This window comes from Colossoma macropomum, unplaced genomic scaffold (genome assembly GCF_904425465.1).
Source record: "Colossoma macropomum unplaced genomic scaffold, Colossoma_macropomum, whole genome shotgun sequence".
In the NCBI taxonomy this organism is placed as follows: domain Eukaryota; kingdom Metazoa; phylum Chordata; class Actinopteri; order Characiformes; family Serrasalmidae; genus Colossoma; species Colossoma macropomum.
In genome coordinates, this window is record NW_023494786.1 from 14,819,814 (window position 1) to 14,829,444 (window position 9,631).

Consider the following 9,631-nt stretch of genomic DNA (forward strand, 5'->3'; position numbering starts at 1 on the left):
GGGCCTTTACTCTGTTAAACCTGGAACAAAAGTGGTTGAAAAATCTGAGGCATTTGTCTTCATAGCACAGGAAGATCAAAATGATCCAGGGTTTCTCCTGAAGAAGTTTTCCAAGCTGTACTTCCATGTGAAAAATGTCAACTTCTGACACAGTCCTGCTTACCTCAAATCCAGCAGAGGAATGCTAGCAGGTGCAGACAAGTACCTCTCACCTAAAATGATCAAATTATTCTTCAATAGGAAATTTAAGCAGGACTCTACAGCTAACAGCAAAAAATGGATTAAGGAAATAAGTTAAAAGCCTCTTTAAAGCATGTGGGTTCTGTAGCAAACACTGCAGGTTTAAAATTGACTGCTGCACTGGCCTTTGGGTTTCAAGGCATCGAGTGGCCAAAGTTCTCCCTGCTGGAGCCCCATGTGCCTTCTCTCCCTTGCCCTTTAGTTACATACCACTACACATAGCAGGCAGTACAAAGGGCACTCACACACACATACATGCACATAGACACACACATACACACAGGGGCCCTGCTGACACAGCTACCTTCACACAGTCACATGTTCTGGGCTATTCTATAAGCTGCGTCACCACGGGAGATATTCTGAGCTGGCTGCAGGATCAGGCAGCCCAGGTCAGGGTTCTGAACACTGTTTAACCTCTTTGGATTTCGGAGTGTTACAAAGATCAGACCTTGGGGAGACAACACAAGCGCTGCAGGGCTTTAGCACTGAATGAGTCAGTCAAAAACAAAAAACAAAAAGTCTGCTGACAGTTCTTGCAGACAGCTTGGCCTTCTCTGAAGGCAGATATGACCAGACCATGATGAGTGACTGATGCACACATCAGGCCTCCAGCCTCATACTTTAGATGACTACTGAGGTTTGACACACCTGACAGGATTTCCACAAATCTACAATGACTGACACATTTCCAAAAGATTTTTGCATTGTGAAATGAATAATAACTATAAACATCAAAAATGATGGAAAGAACTGTTGTAAACCAAAAGTGAAATACAAAAAAGAATAAATATAAAAAAAAATAATAATAATAAAAAAACTAAAATTTCCCCTTACCCCAAAGGTAGTTAGTCAATATGTCTGGTGTTTAAAGTTAGCTTCTTTAGTTTTGGGCCAGATCTACTAGGCTAATATAGCTAGCAAGTAATAGAAGCTTATACCTTGCCACTTAGCATCATGCAAAATTTATATTAATTTACTTAGGCTTCCCAAGTTGAACTACACTTTTGTTTTCTCTCATATAATTGTCCTTGATGCTTTATGTTTAAGCCTACATGCTGCACTGATTCTAAGGAGCTGTTAAAACTCTCCCTCTCCATCTTGATTGAAAGATTTATCACTGGGTTTGATACAGAGCAACTGGCTTCTTGATTCCTGTGCTTTGATTGGCTGGTGAAATGCTGGTTTCTGAATGACTACATGAATCCTGTGAAAAACATAGATAAATCACGTCATCTTCAGTCAGAATCACTGTTGGCAAACTATTCTTCTATCTCTACTAACAGATGCTTCTGCTGCCAGCTTTTGCCAAATACTGGCATGAACACCCTTGAACACATTTAGGTATCTAGCAGTGGAATTGTTTCATCCACTACATCATTCAAGTGCTAGACAACTAAACAGCGCTATTGTTGAATATGTGTGTAGAATCAAAACATGTAATCACTAATCATTTACAAGACAGTTGGGGGGCCCATAAGAGGTTATTGCTCAGGGCCCCAAAATGTACAGAAATGCCGTTGTTCTAATTATTACTTTGGGATATCTCTATGATATGAAATTAGCCATCACTCAGGTAGCTAACCCGACTGATCTACAATGTTTCTCTGACCGTAGTTAAGGGGGGCAGGGCACAGACACAGTTATAGTGAAACTAAAAATGTATTTGTTGAAAAAAAAAAAACAACAATCAAACCATTGCTTTAAGCGTAACACAGATCCTCACATCTTACCAGAGCTCTTACATACCTCCAAACCTCATCCCCACACTCATCAACCACATTGCCAGTACAGGTCACCTGCTTGGCTGAGCTGAACCTGTCTAAAGGCAGCTGTGAGCTGAGGGTGTTGGTGGCAACAGTGAAGAGAGGGAAGTGTTTAGGGTGTTTGTGCAGTATGTGGTGTGACTCAAGTCCCTCTGAGGCCCATCAAGGGCAGCATGGTGGGGGTAGAGGTGGGGACAGAGCCAGACATGTGCTGGGATGTGCTGGAAAGCAAGACAGCCAGCCGCAGGGCTAAACCGAAGCTGGGCTGCATTATCACGGTCCTCCCTGTAGAGCGCCGGAGCAAAAAGGTCCATCAAACAGGCCCCTCGCCGGGATCTGGGCAGCTGTAGAAAAGCATGACATCTTTCATCATTGATTGTCAGGGGGTACTTTTTGAAATGTGGGCCGCGTGCCTCAGGTCCAGTCTCCAACATTGCACCTGTATGATGTTTACACAGCTATGTTTTGCTATGATGAACACATGAAACTATGATGTCATGCTGCCATCCTTTCTCTTATTACATGACTGTCTGAGGGATGTCGTAACTGGCACAGCGACCTGAGAAAGGTCTGAAAGTGATCTGAAGTTCAGCTTGGTTTCATGGCAGATATAACAGGACATTTTCTTAGAAGTATGGCAAGCAGCTGCTCTAGACTCGACTGTGCCTTCCTGTGAGTCGCCATTCCCTAGAGATGACACTTCCTCTTACCCCTTCCTGCCTTCTATGCATGAGTGAATAAGGGCTCGCACGCCTGCAATATGTCTGAAAGCATGACCGCCACTGCTCTGCTTTACCCAAAGCCCAGGTGAAGTCTCGGTGGAGCTGTGCCAGCGTTTCAGTGAGCCATAGCACTCCCAGACGCACTCACTGACCCTCCTGAGTCATGCAGCTAAGTCGCCCTCATGCATTAAAATGGCTCAATTAAAAAGCAAAGGAGAGAGTGAAAGAAAGACAGAGAAAGGGAGAGAGAGTAGGCCAAAAGAGCTCTCCTTCAGCCCCCTCTGACTGACTGAGCTGCTCCAGGCCCAGGGGAACCTGACTTGTGTTTGTGAGCCGCGATTGACAATTTCCTCAAGTATGCGAGCGTGCGGCTTGCGCAGCTCGCAGCCCAGCTGCAGCCTGAAGGCCAGCAAAATGAAAGGCAGACTGTTCTCACGTGGGTCTGCATGTGGAACACAGACCGAAGGGAGCACTCAGGCCCAGCAAACGCCCCAACGCCACACACTCCCCACAGGGGCTCAGCAGCCTCCAGTCTGTGAGGGTTTACTGTTGGACAGCAGCTGAAGGGAGCTCGTACTGCTTTCACGTACTGGTGGAATGGTGCTATTTCCTATTTGTGAAGTCATGTTTGGGTCCAATCACTTTGTGCTTGGAAACCTGGTTAGCTAGCCTGATCTATTTTGGTATCTTCCTAACATTTCCCCCAGTGTAAAAATATATGTAATGCAAACAACAATTACATACATAAACAAATGTCTACAGCCGAATTAATAACTCCTAAAAGCATGTCGCATTCACAAACATAATGAATTACCTGCCATTAACAACTGAAACCATCCTTTTCTTTACCATGATGAATGAATAAAAGCTAAGCTGCTTTTGTGTACTCATCCAATGATCTCATTCCCATGGGCTGTATTTAAAACCTCATAGTACTGCAACAAATAGTATGTCAAATTAGTACACCAACAATAGTAGTGTATTCAACAATATAGTATGTGTAGTATGTGGTTTTGGATGCAGTCATATATTTAATAAATGCTCAGATAATATTAGCAACTAGTCTGATTAATGCAACTAGTCTGATTAATGCAATGCTTTGCTGGTGTAGCGTACTGAGTAACACCTCTGCCCTCCACACCCATAGGAGTCCTTGAGCAAGACTCCTAAGGCTACAATCACCTAGATTCATTAATTGTACGTTGCTCTGGATAAGAGTATCTGCCAAATGCATAAATGTAAGGGTAAAATAAAGCAGTGAACAGTTAAAGAGGTTAGCAAATGTCTGCAGCCTAACCAGTGACTACTAAAAGCAAGTTGCATTTAGAAAAACAAAGAATTACCAGCCATCAGCCACTGAAACAAATACTTTCACTATGATGAAAGGCTAAAGGTTAGTAAAAGTCAGAATTCCAGCTATAAAAATAGTTTCCAAAGCACCCACTTGTTGCTAGTTGCGGCTTGAAGGAATGTTCTTGCATTTGCTTGTAAACTTGTATTTACGATAATTCTGATAACACTGGGAAAGACGCAAGCCCTGGGTGAGAGACAAAGTGTTGGAGGCTGTGAGGTGCCGTTCCTCTTGGATTACACAATAACTGCGTGTCAGGCTTCGCGCTAACCTGCCGACTGGTTGCCATATCTGCCCGTTCACTTGGACACGGTGTACTTCTCCTGACAGGAACTACACATGATATCCCCGGCACACGCTTATGTTTCAGGTGTGTGGTTGAGTGTGTGTGCGAGTGTGGGAAAGAGACCATCTTTGACAGAAAGATAAGAGAGCGAACACATAAAAAGGGAAAGTATTCCTGTATGGGTAAATCCATGTGCTGCATGTTCACAGGCATTTTATGAGTTAGTATTACTTGCACAGACAAATAGCTTCTACATAATGGCAGAAGTGTCGTCTGTGTCCAGAAGCGGATTAAAGACGTCAGGTTACCCTGCTCACTCAACCACTCGAGTAGACAAAGCCTCTAAAAGTGCAGGAAGCTAATTTAATCTTTGTTGAGTAACCCCTGCTTTTACAGACTTGGGCCAGCCAGTGGCATCTGTTGGCCGACACTGTCATTATGACCCAGTGGTGAGGAACTAAACATATAGATCACCTTAAGTGCAGACCTATTGAATTCATATCAAGATCCTTTTTGATATGTCAAAGCTATGTTGCTATGCCGGTCCTTTCTAGCAATGCTCTTGACTTAAACTGGACATTTCAGGCCTTCTTGAAAGCATGTATGCATGCTGCCAGGAAACTGTGCTGAGGCACCGTGGCCCTCCTAATGAGATTGTCTGGCTCCTGCATTTCTCCAGTCCAGAATTACATAACCAGCCTTGGTGTTGGCGCTCGTCTGCCTGACAGGTCCTGTCCTGATGTCACCGGCAGGATTAACCGTGGAGGTGGACAACAGATTAAAGCCTCACAATGAGTCCCGTTCACTTCCACCTTGGTCTTCCTCCCTGCGTTCTCCACCCTGACTCCCTTCCCCTTAAACGCTCCCATTCTCACCTTTTTCCTCACGGCCCACCCTTGTGGCGGTGATCCCCCCATCACATCTATTTCTAGAGCCTGCCGTTGGCTCAGTTGAAACAGGAGGCTAGTTAGTCACTGCGACATGGCGCTGGTGGTGGGTGTGCATATGCTGTGAGTCATCAGTGAGCCTTCAGACATCCGCACATGGGATTTTCCAGCAGCATCTAACGAACTGGCCAGACTGAGGCAAGTGATTATTATAGCCCCAGAACCCTAGAAGAGGTGGACTCAGGGGATAACAGCTTTTAAACACTCTATCTTGGGCTTGAAGTGGAAAAGAGGTCTTTGAGAGGGCACCTATATTCTGAGTGTCCAGTTTTTTAAGGTACACCTTCCTTGTGCCTACAGCCATTGGCCATTTTATCAGGTACCCCTACTGCATACAGTGGGGCAAAAAAGTATTTAGTCAGCCACTGATTGCAAGTTCTCCTACTTAGAAAGATGAGAGAGGTCTGTAATTTTCATCATAGGTACACTTCAACTATGAGAGACAAAATGAGTAAAAAAAAATCCAGGAAATCACTTTGTAGAATTTTTAAAGAATTTATTTGTAAATTATGGTAGAAAATAAGTATTTGGTCACCCACAAACAAGCAAGATTTCTGGCTCTCACAGACCTGTAACTTCTTCTTTAAGAAGCTCTTCTGTCCTCCACTCGTTACCTGTATTAATGGCACCTGTTTGACCTCGTTATCTGTATAAAAGACACCTGTCCACAGCCTCAAACAGTCAGACTCCAAACTCAACCATGGCCAAGACCAAAGAACTGTCGAAGGACACCAGGAAGAAAATTGTAGACCTGCACCAGGCTGGGAAGAGTGAATCTACAATAGGCAAGCTGGTTGGTGTGAATAAATCAACTGTGGGAGCAATTGTAAGAAAATGGAAGACATACAAGACCATTGATAATCTCCCTCGATCTGGGGCCCCACGCAAGATCTCATCCTGTGGGGTCAAAATGATCATGAGAACGGTGAGCAAAAATCCCAGAACTACACGGAGGGACCTGATGAATGACCTGCAGAGAGCTGGGACCAAAGTAACAAAGGCTACCATCAGTAACACACTACGCCGAGAGGGACTGCTTAAGCCAGTACATGTCCAGACCCATCTGAAGTTTGCCAGAAAGCATATGGATGATCCAGAAGACGATTGGGGGAATATCATGTGGTCAGATGAAACCGAAATAGAACTTTTTGGTAAAAACTCAACTCGTCGTGTTTGGAGGAAGAAGAATGCTGAGTTGCATCCCAAGAACACCATACCTACTGTGAAGCATGGGGGTGGAAACATCATGCTTTGGGGCTGTTTTTCTGCAAAGGGGACAGGACGACTGATCCGTGTTAAGGGAAGAATGAACGGCCATGTATCGTGAGATTTTAAGCCAAAACCTCTTTCCATCAGTGAGAGCATTGAAGATGGAACGTGGCTAGGTCTTCCAGCATGACAATGATCCCAAACACACCGCTCGGGCAACGAAGGAGTGGCTCCGTAAAAAGCATTTCAAGGTCCTGGAGTGGCCTAGCCAGTCTCCAGACCTCAACCCCATAAAAAAATTTGTGGAGGGAGTTCAAAGTCAGTGTTGCCCAGCGACAGCCCCAAAACATCACTGCTCTAGAGGAGATCTGCATGGAGGAATGGGCCAAAATACCAGCTACAGTGTGTGCAAACCTGGTGAAGACTTACAGGAAACGTTTGACCTCTGTCATTGCCAACAAAGGTTATGTTACAAAGTATTGAGTTGAACTTTTGTTATTGACCAAATACTTATTTTCCACCATAATTTACAAATAAATTCTTTAAAAATCTTCTTTAAAAAAAAAGTGATTTCCTGGATTTTTTTTTCTCATTTTGTCTCTCATAGTTGAAGTGTACCTATGATGAAAATTACAGACCTCTCTCATCTTTCTAAGTAGGAGAACTTGCACAATCAGTGGCTGACTAAGTACTTTTTTGCCCCACTGTAGGTGCACTTTGTAGGTTTAGTTACCATCTGCTGCTGCACAATTCGTTAGCCAACATCTACGTAGGACCACCGCTCACTAAATATTTTATGGGTGGTGGATCTCACAGCAGATATCGTCATGGTATTAGAATGTAATTGTGAGTGATTTCATGATTGACATGCCAATTTCAACACTGAACCTAAGAAAATATCCATTTAACCACCTCATTTTTACAGGGTTTCTTTGATGATAATAGTTAACAGGGTTAAGTAACAGGTTTGAAAGTAACATGGCTGAGATTTTTTAGCATAGAATTAGCAAATATGCCAAAATGAAGAACCAAAATGTGGTTAACTAGCATCCATGCTAATGCCTCAAAGACATTAAAGACCTTATAATGATTTCCTGAAAGTGTATGTTTAATTAACTATAATCCGAAATTTAGGTACCATAGTTGTTACATAACTTTCAAAGTGACCTCGTCAGTCAATATTACAACATTGTGATCTATAAAGAAATCAGAATAAGAAAACTTACTATTCCTCTTCCTGTGATCTTTAGGAAATACAAATGATGCAATTTTCGGTCAAAATAAATGTGTTCAGATAACAGGGTTGAGCGAAAGCTGTGGACCTTAACATACATTTTTCATAACCTTCATACATTAATACATTAATCCTTAATAATACATTTTTGGGGGTATTTTATTGGTTGTATTTCAAGGTAAAATGCAGTTATGTGGGCTGAAACACACAAAATACTGTTTTCTCAGTGCTGGTTGGCTTTTATTAATGTTTTAAGTTATTCTTCTGAAACAGGTTGCACATATGTTTTTGTGAAGCCTTTATGTTTAATATGTATTTTTTAAAGCATAAAAAATAAATCTATGTTTACTTTACATAAATATTTGTAGATGTAGTATCAGTGGGACACAAATTGGACCCGAATTCTGGAATCAGCCTTGTGTGCGGTGCGGTTATGAGCAGCGTATTTCTAACTGAATGAACTTTAACAGTCCAGATGATTTCATTTGGTAGTTTTGCTACTACTAATAAAGTTATATGCTGAGGTAATAAAGTGAAGGATAAAACACATCAGCCTTCATCTGTGAATAAGTCGTTTGCATCTGAACTCAGGGGGGCTGTTAGATAAGCGGTGCGGCCTGGCCCACCTACGCTGTGTGTGTGTGAGGCATGAGGCAGGTGGAGAACAGAAATATGATGTGGTGCACTGTACACACTGTAAGTGTGAGTGTCTGGCTGAGTAATACAGAGAGAGAGAGAGAGAGAGAGAGAGAGAGAGAGCTCATTGTGGAAATAAAACTCTGAGTCATGCTGTATGTCTGAGTGCTGCCTCCCCTGCAGGCCTCCCTCCTCTGTTCCTCTCACAAAATGGCCTCTGCTGAGCAAACCACCCTCAGAATTCACTGTAAAACTCCAGGAAATCACAGAAAACTGCTCAGGTTGCTTGTAGTTTTTCCAAGTATAAATGTTTCCTCAGTAGGAACAAACAGTCTCTATCAGCAAGCAGAATGCAGTGATGTGGCCAGACCAATTTTTGACTGGGAGGAGGGAGCAGTGGTTTTGTAAGTGGGGCACAGAATCAGATAGAGGGGCATCTGTGAAAATACTTTGACATGAGTAATTATAGATAGATTTCTATATAGTAGATTTCTAATTGATTCAAAAAAAAAAAAGTTTATGTTGCTGTAGAATGACTCAAATATGTCTATAAAAGATAAAAACCACAAAACTATCTTTAAAATGTATAATAAATAGTATTTATAAATAACTGTTCACCCTTTCACATTTGTCCCCCCCAAGAATCAAGTAAATAGCACAGACATAAAGACATAAATCAAACCTGAAAATCTACAGCACTTAGAAAGACTTAGCAAGTCTGCCTGTTCTATCCCACTATAACTACACTTTACCTCAAAATATAATCAATAAAATACTGTCAAAAATGTGTATCATTGATTTGTTGAAGCATGAAAAATGTGAAAACAATGAAAGTATCAAGTATGGAAAATGTCTCTCAACCCTGTTACCTGAACACATTCACCACTAGAAAATATCTGGAATATTCCACACGTCACATGTTCAAGAGGAAACTGCATCATCCAAATTTCCTGAAGATCATGTGAAGAAGACCAGCTCTCTCTTTTCCTCTTTATTTTCACTGATACAGCAATACTGACTGATAAGGTCACATTGAAAGTACAAAGTAAAAATTAAATGACAGATTTTATTGTAGAGCATTTTGGTTGACACTCGTCATTTAAATGTTATATAAATAAAGTCACCGCAGATCAAAAGCAAATTATTTATAAAACAAACACATTTTGTGTATTTTCTGTGGTAAAAAATGTATTTTGTACTTTCATCCCTGTCATTCTTTTAAGACCTTCTCAACAAAGAA